Source organism: Epinephelus fuscoguttatus, linkage group LG22 (genome assembly GCF_011397635.1).
Source record: "Epinephelus fuscoguttatus linkage group LG22, E.fuscoguttatus.final_Chr_v1".
Taxonomy (NCBI): domain Eukaryota; kingdom Metazoa; phylum Chordata; class Actinopteri; order Perciformes; family Serranidae; genus Epinephelus; species Epinephelus fuscoguttatus.
The window spans coordinates 26,787,719-26,805,159 of record NC_064773.1 but is presented as its reverse complement, the minus strand read 5'-3'; the positions used below and the strand labels follow the sequence as shown (position 1 = coordinate 26,805,159).

Genomic DNA, 17,441 nt, shown 5'->3' with positions numbered 1-17,441 from the left:
TTCTTTGAGAACACACACTCCCTGTGGTTAGATTACCTAGTCACCAGAAAAACTACTTGCATTTACCGTTCCTATAAACCACGGATACGTTACATTTGTCAACAGTGTTATAGTGAATGCGTGGTTAGGTTTAGGCACAAAAACCACTTGGCTATGGTTAGGAAAAGGTCGTGTTTTTGGATTAAAACACCCACGTTTGGTGGCACAAAATTTGCTGGAAATGCAGGGACAGGGTGGTGAAACATACCTGCACTGCAAAAACTCAAAATCTTGCCAAGAATATTTGTCTTATTTCTAGTCAAAATGTCTCATTTCTAGTCAAAAAAAAAAAAATCTTGCTCCCGCCAAGTTTTTTTTGCTTGTAATAAGAAAAAAAATCTTGCTCCACTGACAGATTTTTCTGCTTATTTCAAGTGAAAATTTACTTGAAACAAGTGAAAATTGCCTAAAAACAAGTAACTTTTTAGGTGATGAGTCTTATTTTAAGTGTAATGAGATTTTTTTTGACTAGAAATGAGACATTTTGACTAGAAATAAGACAAATATTCTTGGTAAGATTTTGAGTTTTTGCAGTGTGGGATCAGTGTGTCAAACGTCACTGACAAACACTACAGAGTATCTGTAAAAACAGCAGGGATGGGTGGCTTTAACGTCACTGGAAAACTCAAACTAACGGCAGGGACTATGCATTTTCGGAGAAATGAGATTTCAGAGTAATGTACATTTGTATTTCAGATAACAGGCTGTTGGAGAAAAATGGGCTTTGGCTCCAGTGGAACATATTTTGGAATTTTGGGCTGTCGGAACAGTGCCATGGCACCCAAACAGAACCAGGTGAAAACTTAGTGTATGATGAAAGGCTATAAAACCTTTGATCTCTTATTAATCCAGGAGACAAATCCTGATCTAAATCTCATCATACAATGAGTTAGTGCCTGAGAATACCCATTACCCTTTCAAGACAATATGTTTCAGCTTTGTTCATTCCATCATTGTCAGAGTAAACTTTTGCTAAACAACAGGCACTTTCAGCTTTTTGATCTCTGAGGGCAGAGAGCATCACAAGCTCGATGACTGATGGCCTATCAATTTTTTGGCTGTAGATTATTTTGGTTTGGCAAATGGAAGGTTTTCTAAAATACAGCAGTTTTGCTTCTCAGCCACCCTGTGCTGCATCTGCTCACAGTAATGTTTTTCTTTGTACCACAAATTGCTGTGTGCTGGCAAGGTGTTTAAAGACATGAAGGGTTGCCTGTATGACTTTAAATAACACTACCTGACACTGTTTTCAGTATGTCAAATCAGATGTTTTACTATTCAAAAATAAAACTATGAAAAGGTGTTTAAAATAAACCTGTCTTCACTTAGATACCTAAGATGCGGGTTTTATGAATGTTTTGGCAGCAAGACGACTGCCCACAGCGTTAAATTATGTTTTCTTCAACTCCGATCTTCTAGCACCTATTTTCCCTGATGTTAAAGTGAATTATCGCTTCACAAGAGTGATATCTGTTTTCAGATGGATCCAAACGGCCTTGGAATGTTTTTTTTTCCTCACATAAAATACTGCAAACGTTCTTAGTCCAAACCAGCACTTAGGCGCTTTCAAAATAAAACTATCACACGGCCTGGCTTTTATCATCTGTCCATCTCCCGTCAAAGCAATTTGAATAATGGCAAGATTAAGTTCAGAGAAATTTGAGAACCCACATCCATTTCTGTTTATAACCATTGTGTTTACAATACACCCATTCAGACTGAAGTGAGGAGTCTGTCCAAAAACAAGCTGTTATTTGACTTTCTTTTTATTACTCTGTCCTCTCCTCTGTGCTAACACTGGCGATTAAAGCTGCTAAAACTATGACAAATCTGCTCAGTTGAATTGAAGTTCACTTAGTTCAGGTTTCACTTTATCCGACTAGCATTTTGCTTTGTCACGCAGTCACACACAGACAAGATGTCCTAAGTGAAATACAAAGTACAGTTTCATTTCTGTTCACACCAAGCTCTGAGTCACATGCAGGGCAGAGTGAACATGGACCAAAGTGAACTGTCTGCATGTGCAAACTTTTTTTTTTTGAAGCCATGCTAGTGGCATGGCTAGAGGGATGGAAATGTCTGTTTGTTAGTCCACCACTACGGTCCAAACTTAAATACCTCAACAATTATTGGATGCATTGCCATGAACATTTGTACAGACTTGCATGGTCCCCATTGGAGGAATCCTACTTGGATGATCCTCTGACTTTTGTCTAGTGCCACCATGAGGTTGACATTTGTGGTTTACTGTGAAATACTTAACAACCATTGGATGGACCGCCATGGATTTTTTACAAACATTCATGCCTCCCTCGTAGTGAATCTTGTGACCTTGGTGATCCCTAGACTCTTACTGTAGTTGTACCATAACATATTTTCTGATTAAAATATCTTGAGATCTATGAGACGGATTGTTAGAAACTTTACTCCCCTGACCTTTCGTGGAGCACCATCAGGTCAAACTTTAAATTTATCTTACTATTTTACAATGGTGTAGTGGTTAGCAATGTCACCTCACAGCTTGAGGGTACCTGGTTCAGACCCAGGGTTGGGGGTTCGAACCAAGGGTGGGGGAGCCCTTCTGTGCGGAGTTTGCATGTTCTCCCCTTGTCAGCGTGGATTTTCTGCGGGTACTCCGGTTTCCTCCCACAACCAAAGACAAGCAAGTTAGGTTTATTGGTGACTCTAAATTGGCCGTACGTGTGAATGTGAGTGTGAATGGTTGTCTGCCTCTATGTGTCAGCCCTGTGATAGTCTGGCGACCTGTTCAGGGTGTACCCCGACTCTTGCCCAATGTCAGCTGGGATAGGCTCCAGCACACCTGTGACCCTCAACAGAATAAGAGATTATGGAAAATGAATGAATGAATGAGTGTTTTACAGCTAAATTTTGCAAAACTAACAACATTTCCATCAGCTTCTGCTGTGCATTGTATTTAGTGTCAATTAGCACATGATAGCATGCTAACAGGCTAAACTAAGATGGTAAACATTATACCTGCTAAGCAGTGTTTAGCATGTTGGTGTTCAATAAACATCAACATGCTAGCATTATCATTGTGAGTGGCTTCCATGACTGGAGACTCTGATGTCCACCATTTACTAAAAGATTTTGTAAAGAGTTTTAAAAGACTAAAGTCTGACACTTTCTCACATCTAAAGAACATGTGAGTTTGTAGTCACACTCTGTAAGATTATGCAAAGACTGGGGATCTTGAAGGGTCACTGCAAAAATGTTTGCAAGACTACAACTAGATTCCTTTAGAATGTTTTTCCGCCTTCTGCTCCTGGTGGAAAATATTACACCACACTCATTTAAGAAATTTTACATATTAACAATTCCGTACATGTTTGCAAAAACACATAACTCTAGAAACACAAGATAAAATTGGTAATATGTCAACAGTCAATTCAGCTTTATTATCATCCATAGATAAACTGTATTTGTGTACGAACTTTACATTTTGAATTTTGTCGCCTAAACTTGCTACCAGCCTCTTTACTGTCTACCCAGTTTGCTGCCATCTGTTTGGTGCTGGAAAGAGCACAGCTATTGGTTGTTGACTATGTTCACATCAGTAAACCTCAGTATTTGCATGAGCCAAGATTAAAAACTTATGATAATATTAAATATCATTGCAATATTAAACATGTTTGATCTTGTGGAGATGTCAAGATGAGAAGTAGGCTGACTTAAGACAGCTCAGACTGAGTCTGATGACAAAGTTACACCAAATGAGCAAGATCATGAAAGCCTAGACCAACTAAGGGTAAATCTCTCATGGTTTTATCACAACATTAGAAATTTTTCTGCAACAGCGAAATCACTTGAAATATTGTTCAGTGTAAGGCCACCATCACTGTGCTTTAATTCTCCAGTTTGAATATGTGTTCGGAAATTATTGGGAAACACAAAGGCAGATGAAGACAAAAGCTGACACCTAACAGCCAAACATAAATGAATGCCATAGACTGAGTGTGTAAGTGTACGCATACAAAAAAATATTGTCATTGTTTATCAGATACTGTCTCCACCATCAGAAACACATTTTTGCATCCTACCAAGTTAGACATGTTCTGTCGCAGAAGTTATCACATTTCATGCAAATAACAGAAACCAGTAGGTGCGCCCTTAGGCCGAGGGACTGAAATGTGCTCCACGTCAGCACAAGTATATTAGTAATAATATTAGAGTATCATCAGGGAATGTTTGATGCCAAGTAGCACTCATTTACCCCAATCATTTTCCTGCTGAAAAAACTCTTTCCAAAATAAAAGCTATCTCTTTAATCATTTGACTGCTATAAATCTGTATCTTAAGGATCATAAATAGAAAAGTGCATATTTTTAAGAATCATTCAAGTGTAACACTCAGATGTTTTAAAATCCAGTGGTTATTAGCTACACTGCTCATGAGTTCTTTTATCATGGAGGCAATAAAAAGAGCTCATAAGCTTCTCATTTTTTTTTTCACATTGACCTACTGTGAGTTTTAATTATTTTTATTTGTACATATTATCTTAAGAGCATGACAGAATTTGAAAAATGTAGTATGGTTTCTTTCAATATAAAAATATACCTGACAAAAACATTATTCTAATACTGTTATGTTGTAATTTTAACAGTATTGTTTTTATTTTTTTTATTTGTATTACAGTTTTCCCTTGTTTAAACCACAGTAATCCAATAAATTCTACCAAGAAATATTTTTTATGTCATGATATTACAGCTTATCACTGTCAATTTTACGGATATTTTTCATGGGAAAGCACCGACACGCACCGGAAAGAGCTAACTAATCAGGCTGTTACATTGGACACCTACCGTCCATGACACTGTTTACCGTACATTACCTACATACCCTACATTTGAATAAATGCTGCTATTTGAATTTACAATGAAGGCTTCATTTGCATCCACATGATGTTACAGTAACAGCTCTGTTAAGCTCTATGTGCCGCATGCAATGAACTTTTAGTACAAAGGAAGTCGTGCTTTTCCCACATCTAATCCCTTTTTTTCCCTTTGTGTTTTGCAATGCTTATTAGATGTAAACCAGCTAACCAATACTGTCCTGCCACATGCACTGTGGTAAAGAGTTGTGCCATTCAATATCACGGCGATATTATGCGGTTTTCTTTCCCTCTGGTTTCACTAATTGTTTTAACATAAGGTTCTTGTCAGTTTAGTGCCGCTCTGCGACAGTAAAGTCCAGCTAGTTCTAAAATTAGTCTCCATTTCAGCATTTATTGCTCATTGTTTGAGTTAACAAGAAACAAAATAATACTTGAAAATCTGGTTTATATTGTGGTTCCAAATAAAATGATTTGTACTTAAGTAGAGGAGCTTGTAAAACCACAAATGGCCATATTAAGATGAAAGGAAGATTGCTGAAACAGACACGTCAAACGCAGTGAAAGAAGTAAAAATGCTCAAAAATAGCTCTTGAGTCAACCCCCATTAGCACTTCTATGGTAAGGAGTTGCACCATACTTACAATGGCTACATGCACAGGCTCTGAATACTCCTTAAACTACCTATCAAGGTTATGGCAGCGACTGAGATACCTCAAGATGGACTACTTGTGTTTCTTCTGATGCCAGTGGAGCATGTTGAGAGTACAGATAATGTTAAGGAAATACATATACTCAGTAGGAACATCATGCAGGCACCACATTGCAGCATTTCAGCTTTTGACTTGATGAAGATCCATGAAAGATCGAAACATCTCCATAAAACTTGTGGCATGGAGTACATGTGCAGCCGTTGCTGTTCCTTCATGTATGCTGGATTTTGAAAGCTTTGCACCTACATGATGTGTGTATAATTTTTCTCCCTCAACCTATGTTGCCTTAACAATAAAGAGAGATAAGGTTTGTTTTTTTGGAAATCAACTTAAATACCTCTGTGGCCCATCCACCGCCCCACAAACTCTCACAACTTGTAGTCTCAGATTTCAGAGCCTCCAGCCAGCACATGAACGCACCGCACAGCACAGCACACTTTGCTTTCAAGTGCATCATTAACAAGCATTTTTTTCCAGTTACATAAAGGTCTGAAGGCAATACAATGTCATACTGTGATACATTAATAATGTCATTATGTATAAACTGCCTGTCAGGACTGTATGTGATGGTTAAGCAGTTTTCAAGCTCAACAATATGACTTATCACACCAGAGTTCCCTGCACATTCATTTATTTGTGCGGCCCACTACGATTAAAACACCTGCCGCCATGTTTTGATTTTCTAGTTTTGGAACTGGACCGTTAATTAGTTATGCTATTTCATATTTGATTATTAATTCCCCCACACTCTTGGAGCTCAGAGTGTGTGGGCACAGATGGATCAGCAGAGCGTCAGTGAAAGTGAAACTTAACGTTTTGTGGCGCGGGGTTTAAAAGTTTGCTTTCTTTCACAAACAGCTGCCTCTCTTATCCATCAATCTGATCTGATCAGCTCTGATCGGATTGACTGAATATTTATCCACCCGTTGCATTCACAGACCTGCAAAAACCCTGTGCATGTAGAGAGGGGACACAGACTGAAACACAAGGACATAGGGGCAAGAAAATAACAAAACAAAGCAAATGAAAACTATGCAAGCAAACTAAAGGATTAAGTGTCCCTTTATGTTTTAGAAAATACTCATACTCGAGCAAAAGACCCCATTTGAAACTGATACATGTTTTTTATAGATATATGTGTTTTGGGATGCCTGAGGATATCTTTCAACTCCAATCCTCATTTCCTCAAGGGCCACGTTTAGGGTTAGAATTTTGGTTTAAAGGTAGAGATTAAAGTTAGGATTAGTCTCATGTTAGGGTTAAAGTTTAACCAAATGAGGGGACAAGTTGAGATTGGGTTTGTGTGTGTGGTTTAAACTCTAAGGAGCAAGTTTCACCCTCAGGCAGTCTGAACATCTGTCAGCTCAAATATCAAAGGTGGCCACTAGCCTGACACATCAGTCCACACAGGTATCACCTATAGGCATCTTTTTCTATAAGGGGAACATGAAGATGGCCGCTCTTGAATATTTGAGCTGTGATTATACAACAGGTGGTTGCAGACGAGCCATGTGGGACACAGTAAGTCATTACAGACTGTTATCAAAGAGGGGATCCACACTCTCTGCCTCTGTGGTATTACAACTGTGAAGGAATCATCAGTGTGAGATAAGAAGGAAACACAAGAGTCATTTAAGAACAAGCTGGGTTTCCCCTCTTTTTCATGGAAGTGATGTAAGAGAAGTGGAAGACAGTAAAAATAGTTGGTCAAAACAGAATAAATCCACGTCTCAGCCAATTATGCAATGGTCTTTTATTTTGCAGATTTGGAAAGCATTGCAGATTAACAGGACATCAATCAGACTTAGTAAATCTCTGCTGAAACTGACAAATCTTAAATAAATCTGACTTGACTTTTGTCATAGTTTCATAGTTATAAGTACAAAATGGTAATCGCCTTACTGGCATAAAGGCCCAGATCTAAATCTGATATAATCCAGTAGCACTTTGGATAGACTGACTCAGCTAACTTGATTAGATATCCATCTGACAGACAGACTTATCAACAGGAGCACAAGTAGGCAAAGCACATTTACTAAAGTACTGTATTACAGTTAAATTTTACTTCACTTTATTAGTTTTCCTGTTTTATGTTGATTTACACTTCTATATACCTCCACTGCATTTCAATGGGGAAAAAACACTTTTTATTGCATTACATTATCTGACATCTGTAGTCACAAGTTACTTTTCAGATTAAGAATGTATAACAGTGTATTTGCGACTTTTACACTGCCTGCTCAAGACAGGAATATCGCACCATTATACTGCCTCACTATTCTGTCTACAAGGTATGACCGCGGAGAGGGGAAAAGACTTGTCTCGCCTCTGAGCCAGGAATGGAGGCAGTAATAGCCCCGAAACAAGGTGTGTGTAAAACGTAAAGCTGCAAAGATGTGACCATCAATGGAACAGGTTCGTTTGATTACGAATTATATTGGCGACCCACTGTGAGAGATTTAAGAAGCAGCTGCTAGCAGTTAGAAGCTAACTCGAAGAAGGATGCCGACCGTAAATGTCCACAAATAGGGAAAACTGTGAAATTCAGGAGCTCCTTGCCCTTCTGAGCAGGGGATGAGATCAGACGCCATATAACAGAAGGTAAATGATTGTAATCGACATGTTATGCCCTTGTTGTTGTCTCGAAAGTGCTCCCAACACATATGTCACATGAGAGGCCCATGCTCTTGTATTACAAGTCATGCCTGTCACACCTTTTTTGACTGGGGGATGCTGGGATGTAGTAAATTACAACACGCTTGAGTGGAATGATGGCACTGTTGTGTGGCTCTGTGTAAAAATGCAAAGGAGAAATGAAGGGACTCTGTAGCTCCCATATAGCATGATCTTTGTGTAAAAGGGCCATTGTAAACATTTGGGGCTCAACCCACATCTAGGGGGGGGGTCCAGGGTTATGCTCCCCTAGGGAGATTTTTTCCTGTTAACTGCAGATATAGTATGTTCTATTTCACAATAACAGACTTAATTAAAATCTATTTGAGAAAAACACGATACTTGCCAAGGAAAAACCTCATCTTGTAGAGTCTGTATTTTGTATCTGTTCTCCAGCTGTTCATCATTCTGAAACCATGACACAACAAATATTTAGGATGACTAATTTTCACTCCTGCCACCTACAGAAGCAAAACATGTACATTTGCCATCATATAACATACACCCTCAACAAATTTAAGGAAGGTATGAAATAACAGATACTGCTCAATCGATCTTTCTATCACTAAATTGTAAACTACATAAATATATGTAAATATATGTAGATTTAGATGATAGATACCAAATCTATAGAGGCATATACGTAAACGACTGACAGGCTGGTACGGTAATTAATCCCAGTTGTCACTATCAGTCATCAGCTGTATCAGGATGGGGATGTTATCAGGAGGTCACTGAGTCTACCTCTTAGAAGAAGACCACACTGGGAGGGGGGGTCAGGGATACGATGTAAAGACAGAGGAGAAAACTGAGGGACATAAAGATCCAGACAGTGAATGTAAGGGAGATAAAGAAAATCGTTGAGACAGAGAGGCAGATTACCGTGTCAGATTGGAGAGAAAGAGGAGGGCTGAACTGTCATATGACTGAACTGCTGGGAAGGCCCAGCCTCACCTTGAAAGCCACATGATCTCTTATCTGCTGTGTTTCAGGGAATTGTGGGAAAGACAACATGGGACACGTTTGTTTCTGTGCTAGGATTTTAGTTAAGATTTAAACTTGTTTACATCACGGTTAAGTGTTTAGGTTACAGGTTAAAGGAATGAATTCCCTTAATGAATGCCCTGTCATGTGTAAGTATGTTTCTGCACGGAGTTGCTCTGCACTGTGCTGTTTCTGTTTCCACAGAGCACTGAGTGCCGTCTAATCCAAATCCTTACGGTGTGTTTTGCTCTAACTAGCCATAAGAATGTGCAGTGTATAAACACTCAGCTAAATGTGTAAACCATCCCGGAGCAGGCAGGCCTGTGAAAGTGCGACCATATAGAATTGAGGGAACAGCTTGACCCACACAGAAGAGTGAAAGAAGTACGAAAAGAAATCCAAACTTTCTTCCTAAACACAAGCTGAATATCTTTAGCCTCTCTCATCCTTTTGGAATGAAGCCTCACAGACGTGCAGTTTACTCACAGAACATCTTAATGTTTAGCTTTTAAGTTCACATTTAAAGGCCTTCAGTGCCCAGAATTTTTGTAAATGTTACTCATGTTCACTATCCTGCTGGAAGAAAGGCCATACGATACAAACCCTTAAGGTGCTTGACCCCAGCAGTCTTGCAAACACCACATTTGACACAAATCTATTCGAAAAGTACTTGAGCTCCACTTGACTTTAATTACAAAACCCTTCAATGTCTTAAAAGGCAGAAACAACCTGCAATAAATGTTTGGAGTTGCGGAGTGATGGGCGGAAATGGGTGGACCGCAGGGATGTAAAAAAGTTACTGTTGGTGTTTTTTTTTTTTGAAGGTGTCATAGGTTTAACTATACAAAACATCTGTGGCAGTTTGAGGTAATTTCATAATCCCAGTGTTTTATTCACTCTCAACCACCAAGGTTTTCCCCTGCCAGTGTTTCTATTTAAAATGCTTTGCAGAAACATCCGATCCAGAGCTCATGACCAGATGATTTGCACTTGTCAGACTAGATTTTCTCAACCCAGCACGGCTGTTACATGGCTAGAAGATAAAAGTGCCTAATAATCAATGTGGATCTGGATCAATCCATCAGATGATCCTAGGGTCACAGGAGTGTGGTTATAGAATTCTGCTAAATGTTCACAATTTCCTTCATTTTCTGTCTTAGTCAAGTGCGGTTTTGCTTGCTGTAATTATTCATGTTCATACCGTACTGGCCATTAAGATATCTTTTTCCAGTGTGCTTCTAAAGTAAGTGGTTGGGGACAAAAATCACAGCTCTCTTTGAGTGCATTGTAAAGTTTATCTGAAGTTAATGTGAGGTTTCAGAAGCCTAAGTTATACAAACCAGGTAATTATCTTCCAAAGTTACTGTCATGTCAGAACTCCTTCGCTCTGTTGCCATCCCTTACTCCAGCTCAGCACTAAAACACTATCAGGTGTAAAGGGGGAGGAAATCCTGTACCAAAGAGACTATTTTTGTGAGATATCCACTTCATTCCATTCTCTCAGACTGCTAAAACATTAGCTTGGTGAAACCATCCTGATCTCGCAAGCTCATTCTATTCCGCTCCGCAGATCAGTCTGGCCATGGAATCATAAACGCGCATTCTGGCATCAGTTTTGGCTTACTGGGCCAATCACAACCATTTATTACTTTGTGGTGGGTTATTTGAAATCAGGTCATCAGAATAGGAGGGACAAGGAGCAGAGTGAGTTTGTACACCTTTTACTAACATATTTTTTTGGCAAAGACGGCAACACTCTTTCCAAGACATCATCACAGCTCATCTCCGCTGCACGCTGCACTTGCTTGCTGGTCTGTTTAAAGTGGCGTTGTGCTAGCCTACGTCACACGTTTCGTTTACTCTGATTGGTTTTCTGTCTTTCTAATTGCGTCACTTTAAGTGACAGCCGTTGATACCGCCCCTCTGGAATAGAGGAAATGTACATGATGTATACAATGTACAAAGTACATCATGTACAGACATAAAGACAAACAGATAGGCAGACAGGCAGACAAACTGACGGATAAACAGAGAAACAAAATCCATTGATGTATTATTAAATTAAACAGGGATAGAATGGTGCAGGGATGATGTTTTTTGTGGGCCAACATTGAAGTAAGCATCACACTGGTTCCCTCGTCAAAAAGCCTATGGGATTTTTCCACTGGATTTTGGATTAGTGCAAAAAATAAGCTCAAACGTTTATGATACTTTCATGTATTGTTCAGCAAGATAATCTTAAAAAAAAACTTTCAGGATTTTTTTTTTAGGTGTAAATGCAATCACTAGAAGTAACATGACAACATTAAGCTATAAATAAACTAGACTATGGTCACATGACTTCAACATCACCACCATAACAACGAAGCCATAAAGCCACGTTCAGCGTGATGACATTCTGTAGTCTCATTTAGTAACTTGTTAGCAACGGGCTTTTGTAAGACACATAAGAGCTTTAAAATTTACGCTTAGGATATTTAACACATATTTTATGTCGTAAAACAAAATGTTGAAGTCTCTTCAGCTTGTGTGAACCACAGACCTTATTTCAGACATCTCACCAAAAGACCATTCAAAAAAAAACAACAAAAACAACACTGACTTTAAGACAGGGGAACAGTGAGTGCTAAAATGCTAACTCAGCTCCGGGTTTTAGGACTTCTTTCTGCACCACTCTATTGATATACTATATATATGGAGAAAAGTAAAGAAAGAAAAATAAAGGGAGTTGAGGTTGTAGTTCACTGGCCAGTTGAGAGCTTTGAGAATGTGGGCTCAATGTCGTAAAAATTAGCTGTTTGGTTTTTGTTGAATGCTGTGATTTGTTCTGTTGACGGGTCCATGTCATTGGTCCGACAGCCCATTGGTCCGACATCCCATTAGTCCGACAGTCCGCGGTGCTGAACGGCTCCCGGCGGGTGTATTTCTACCTTGATGGTGCACCGCGACCGGCTCTGGGTCAGCTGGGAAAGGCTTGAGGCGAAGCAGGCTCACAGCTTATGTGTTTGTCACTTTCTTTTTCATTTTAACCCACACTATGATCTTTTCCTGACCCTAACCAAGTGGTTTTTGTGCCTAAACCTAACCAGACCTTAACCACAGGGCATCATGATGATTTCGGAACAGCGGGACTTCGGAACAATGAGTTTAATATGGTCGGAACAATGGACTGTCGGACCAATGGGCTGTCGGACCAATGGGCAGTTCCCCCATTGACAGAACAGCACCTGACTCAGAATGATGTCAGCCGAATCAGATTTGGCTGTTCAGTATGAATATTTAATGTTTAATTTTTTACCATATACATTTTTTTAATGTGCTTAGCGGGATGTTTAATGTGATGGAGGCATTTGCGTGATATAGTCAACTGGCTAACTGTGCTAACAATGGATCAGAAATGTGTAACATTTTTTGCTGACACCAGACGTCAAACAAAAGCCAGGGAAGGTGTCGTATTTAGTCGCTGTGAGCTGTAAATTCACAACTTCTAAGCAGAATAGCGAAGAGCACTCACTCTGCAGCAAAATCTGGGGACCGAAATGCCCCCTGGAAAACAAAACAAAACAAAAAAAAAACATACATTGCTTCTTCGTCGCTTAACATTAGGGTTCTGTGGGAAAGTACAAGAACAACAGTCAAAAAAAAAAAAGGTTAACATGCGAATTAATTGCACGAGAAAAAGATAAATAAAAACACCTTCAGTAAGTAAAGGTCTTTAGTTTGTGGTCATCTGATTAAACGCAACTTTATTTAGTAATATGCACCATGTCAGCACAATATAAACAAAAATAATGCATGTATTGTCATAAATAAAAAACAAATACTCAGCCACTCAAATGCTTTTGTTATGTTGACATGTTTTTTTGTTGTTGTTTTTTTTAATTGGTCCAGCAGGTTCAGATTCCAACTCATTCTGCAGCACACTTTTCAAACATTAACCATCTTCTCCTGGCCAAACTGTCACATTGTGTTTTCAGTGACATTATCAAACTGTATTTACTGTTTTAGGGAAGATTTAATTGTAAAAAAAAAAAAAAAAAAAAATTACTCAGAATGAGGAAATGTCAAGTGTAAATTGAATTACACGTAATGATACAGCATGAGGAGAGGTGAAGAGATGTAAAACATCACATGTTGAGTGAACAGATTTCTGAAACAGGGAGGTTCAAAGACACAAACATGAACCCAAATGAATCCAAATTAATGAATTAATGAAAGACCACAGTTTCCTCATAAAGTGTTCTTCATACGCGCCAGGCTTGTAATTTTAGGTGCAAGGACACTTGACCTGTGTGTGGCAATTTTTTGGGGAATCAAGGCCATAAGTTTAAAAAAAAAAAAAAAAAAGGTGATTTTGATTTCACCTAAACAAACTAAATAGACCATTTCTAAACGCATCAATGTCTTTTTAATATACTCTGTAACACTTCTAGAGAAAGAAGTTTTAACATCTTTTAACGCCGTCTGATGAGTTATATAAGTATATATGGTGACTTCTATTTACAAAACATCTATAAGCATGTATGTGTGACAAAGACATATGGTTTCTACCTTTTTTTTTTTCCTGTTCGAGTTTTTCCTTATCCACTGTGAGGGTCCAAGGACAGAGGGATGTCGTTAGCTGTATTACGATTTGTGATATTGGGCTTTTTAACTAAAATTGAATTGAATAAGCACTGTATGTAATTTACATATTTTGTCATATATATATATATATATATATATATATATATATATATATATCTCAGTTTTAAGTATGGAATTGTTTCCTATGGAGAAATAGTCAGTAATATTAGTTAATAACACTTAATCAACAATGTTCTGAATTAACTTTTTTTTCTGAGCTAAAGGTGGAAGAAGTTAACAAGTTAGCCATTGCTCTTCCTTTTCATCTGTGTTGAGAGTTTCACATCCACAGTACCAACAATCAGCCTGTCAGAAACTTCAAAACAAGAGCTCTTTCAAGCTAGCATTTTTGTTGGTCACACCACACAACACGTGTTGATTAAAATTCGACCTGACACTACACTGAAATGAGAGAGCTGTTGTTCGAAGAAGTAGAGCGTTCTATTTTTACATGAATTAACGAGTGGTTTAGTTTAGCACATTCATTGCGTTTGGTGCTCTGCTGCTCTGTCTCCTCAGACAGCGTGAACAGAGTGAGCACTGCTGCTCAGAAAGTACGGTGCTCTGAATAACGGGGTGGCTGTAGATCAGAGGTAGAGCGGGACAACCCGGCTCCTCCAGTCCGCATGTTGTATTCTTGGGCAAGATATTGAACCCCAAATTGCTCCTGATGGCTGTACCATTGGTGTGTGAGTGTATGTGAATGCTTACTGAGTAGCACGTGGCATCATGTATGGTAGCCGTGGTCACCAGTGTGTGAATGGGTATTGGAATGGGTGAATGTGACGTAGCGTGAAAGCGCTTTGACTGGTTGAAAGACCAGAAACGGAAACTAGTACCGTCCATTTACCATAACCATTGGTATATTCCAGGCATGTCCAAAGTCTGGCCCGGGGGCCAATTGTGGGCCGCAGACCAATTTTAATTGGCTCTCAGCTTGACTTTCAGAATATACCATATGTGGCCCTTTACACAATAATGGTTAATCGAGCAAGATCACTTCACCTCACAATAATAGGATTATCATACGGTTTGTAGACAGGCATCAAGTAGTAATAGTTCATTAAGAGATAAAAATGGTTGCATTTGTCTCACTTTTTTTTTTTTTTTAATCCCACTTGATGCGAGAATCAGTTGGCCCCAGGTATTTTCATGATTTTTTATCTGGCCCCCATTCAAAAAAGTTTGGACACCCCTGGTATATTCCAACAGCACTCTGGATTTACAAACGGTCCAGTTTGTGTCAGAGTGTGTTCTGGTGCGTGGAGTGACTGAACATTACCCTACTGTTGATTAATTGAGTACACATTTGGCCGATTTGAGAGGAAGGGCTGGGGGGGTGGGGGGACAGGCAGAGAGCATGGCACCAAGGCCACAGTGGCTGATAGCATACGTCTTTCAGAAGGGCATCGAGGCCAGATCGGGGGCAACAACAGCCGGTGAAGTTCCTGCCCTGGCCTGGTTGATGCTCTAACAGGTGACCAACATTACAAATTAAACAGGACAAAGAAAAAGGAAACATAACCTCACACACTGTAAGAAGAAACAATTTGTTTTAACTTAAAAAAGTTAGTGTCTGGGCTGCCTTAAAGTTTTAAGTTGACTGGATTTGAGAAGACAAGTTGAGATAATTTTGCAATGATTCAACATGTCTTTTTAAATTCATTCAACTCAAAGATTTAAGGCAGCCCATACACTTTTTTTTAACATTAAAACAAGTTGTTTCTTTAAACCTCTGGGAAAGTGCATTTTCCCACAATCCCTTCATGACGGGTCCACATTTTTACACCACCAAGCTTCCACACAATCACAGTCAGTTTCAACACCAAAAGCCGTAGCGTTCAATCGCCAGACAGAGTGAACATTAACCAGATTCCTTATTTGTTTCCCAAGATACAGTGTGTATCATTTAATACATATTTTAGTCTCTGACTTTTGGCAATTCTCACAACTTCAATAGTTACTTGTTTGTCTTTTCCGCACACATTTCCCCTTTTTGTCTGGGAATTTAAACCAGCAACCATAGTTCTAAACTGCTTTGTAAACCTTGAGGCTAAGATTGATGTTGTTTATTTCTGTAATCTGGTGTTGCCAGACAAGTCCAGCAACATGAGTAAAATAAATTTGGGCAACAAATGAAACAGGTATGAGAGAGAAAGAGCAAAGCAGATAGAGGCGGGGAGAGTTGGATGCACACAAAGGCACGAAAAGGTTGGAATGCCGCGCCGAAAGGGACTACAGGAACTCTCCATAGTAACATTATCAGTTTACTGAACCACCTGGGAGCTGTTTTGGCCCCTTTTGACGCTTATCTGCTTTATGTTCTTCCCACGAGCCCGGCCCCTACTCTGTTCACACCCCTCGCTCCTAATTTTCCTCTTCTCTCCCGCAGTAAAACACAAAATGAACTCTGACAAACAGAGTCCTTGCAGCTGCACTGCACTGAGGGCTCTAACATGCACGCAACAGCCCACAGCTGTAGTAGAAAGCTTTTCTCAGGGTGCCTGGGAGGCCATTTTTGACTCAAGTGCCCATAAAGGGAGTTGCAGAATGGAACTCTCCTCTCTCATCTCCTTCCTTGCGTCCTAATTTCCTTGTGCTGCATGTCAGGAGGGGCTCTGCGTCAAATCCACCGCTGCAACAGCTGCTCCAGCGGCTTCTGCGCGCATGCACATGCACATGCTCCAACTCACGCACACGCACACACATAAGCGGACTCCCACAGCAGCAGGAAAGCATCCACCAAAGGCTCAAGACGCCCACTGATGCGCGCCATTACGCAAAGCTGCAAAGACCACATGTCATGTCAGACAGCCAACTGCACCGCAGCACTTTTAAGGCCATTACGCAGAATTGACTACGTGTTATTGACGTTATGTTATCAGACTGAACACACACGGGCACGCACGCACGCAGCATGAGTATTTTGGGTTACTGGGCTATTTGGCTCTAATCCCATTACCAGCTCCAAACATTCAAATTCTGTTGTCTGGCGTGGACACTTACCCCTGCGCATTTTGGGGAGATATAACGAGTTTCCACACATGCACTCAGCTTAATGCAAAACACACTTTAACCCAAAGTCCCCACAGAAAATTTCAGCCCCATAAAGTGAGGATTTTTCACATCTTATTTGGCATAACCTTAAAAGTTTGCCCAAGCGGATAAGTATTTAACTTGAGCCTACATTACCGTGACACTCACTTATCCCAAACCATGATAATGTACTTAATTACATTTGTCCAAAAAGACAGCATAGGACTGCAAGAGAGGTTGAATAGGACCACTGCGCGCACAGGGGCCGTTCACTCTCTCCACCTCATGCGCATGTAGGCTATAGCTTACATGCATACACAAACAAATGTGCACACATGCACACGGGGCAAGGAGAAGGGAGGGAAAGAAGGCCCATTCAATGCATAGTCCGCCTTTGTGTTCGGAGTCAACTGTGACATATCAGCTTTCACTCCCACTAACAGCGAGCCGAGGCTCAATTAGCGCATCGGTAATCCAAAGATACAAGCTGAACCACATCTGAACCGTTCCCGTGCGCA

At 39.8% G+C, this 17,441-nt stretch overlaps 1 protein-coding gene across 1 annotated transcript in view; it reads right to left on the bottom strand.

Moving 5' to 3' along the window:
* ntf3 (neurotrophin 3) overlaps positions 1-17,441 on the bottom strand; it is a 51,725-nt gene that overhangs the window by 33,515 nt on the left and 769 nt on the right. The window lies entirely within an intron of this gene.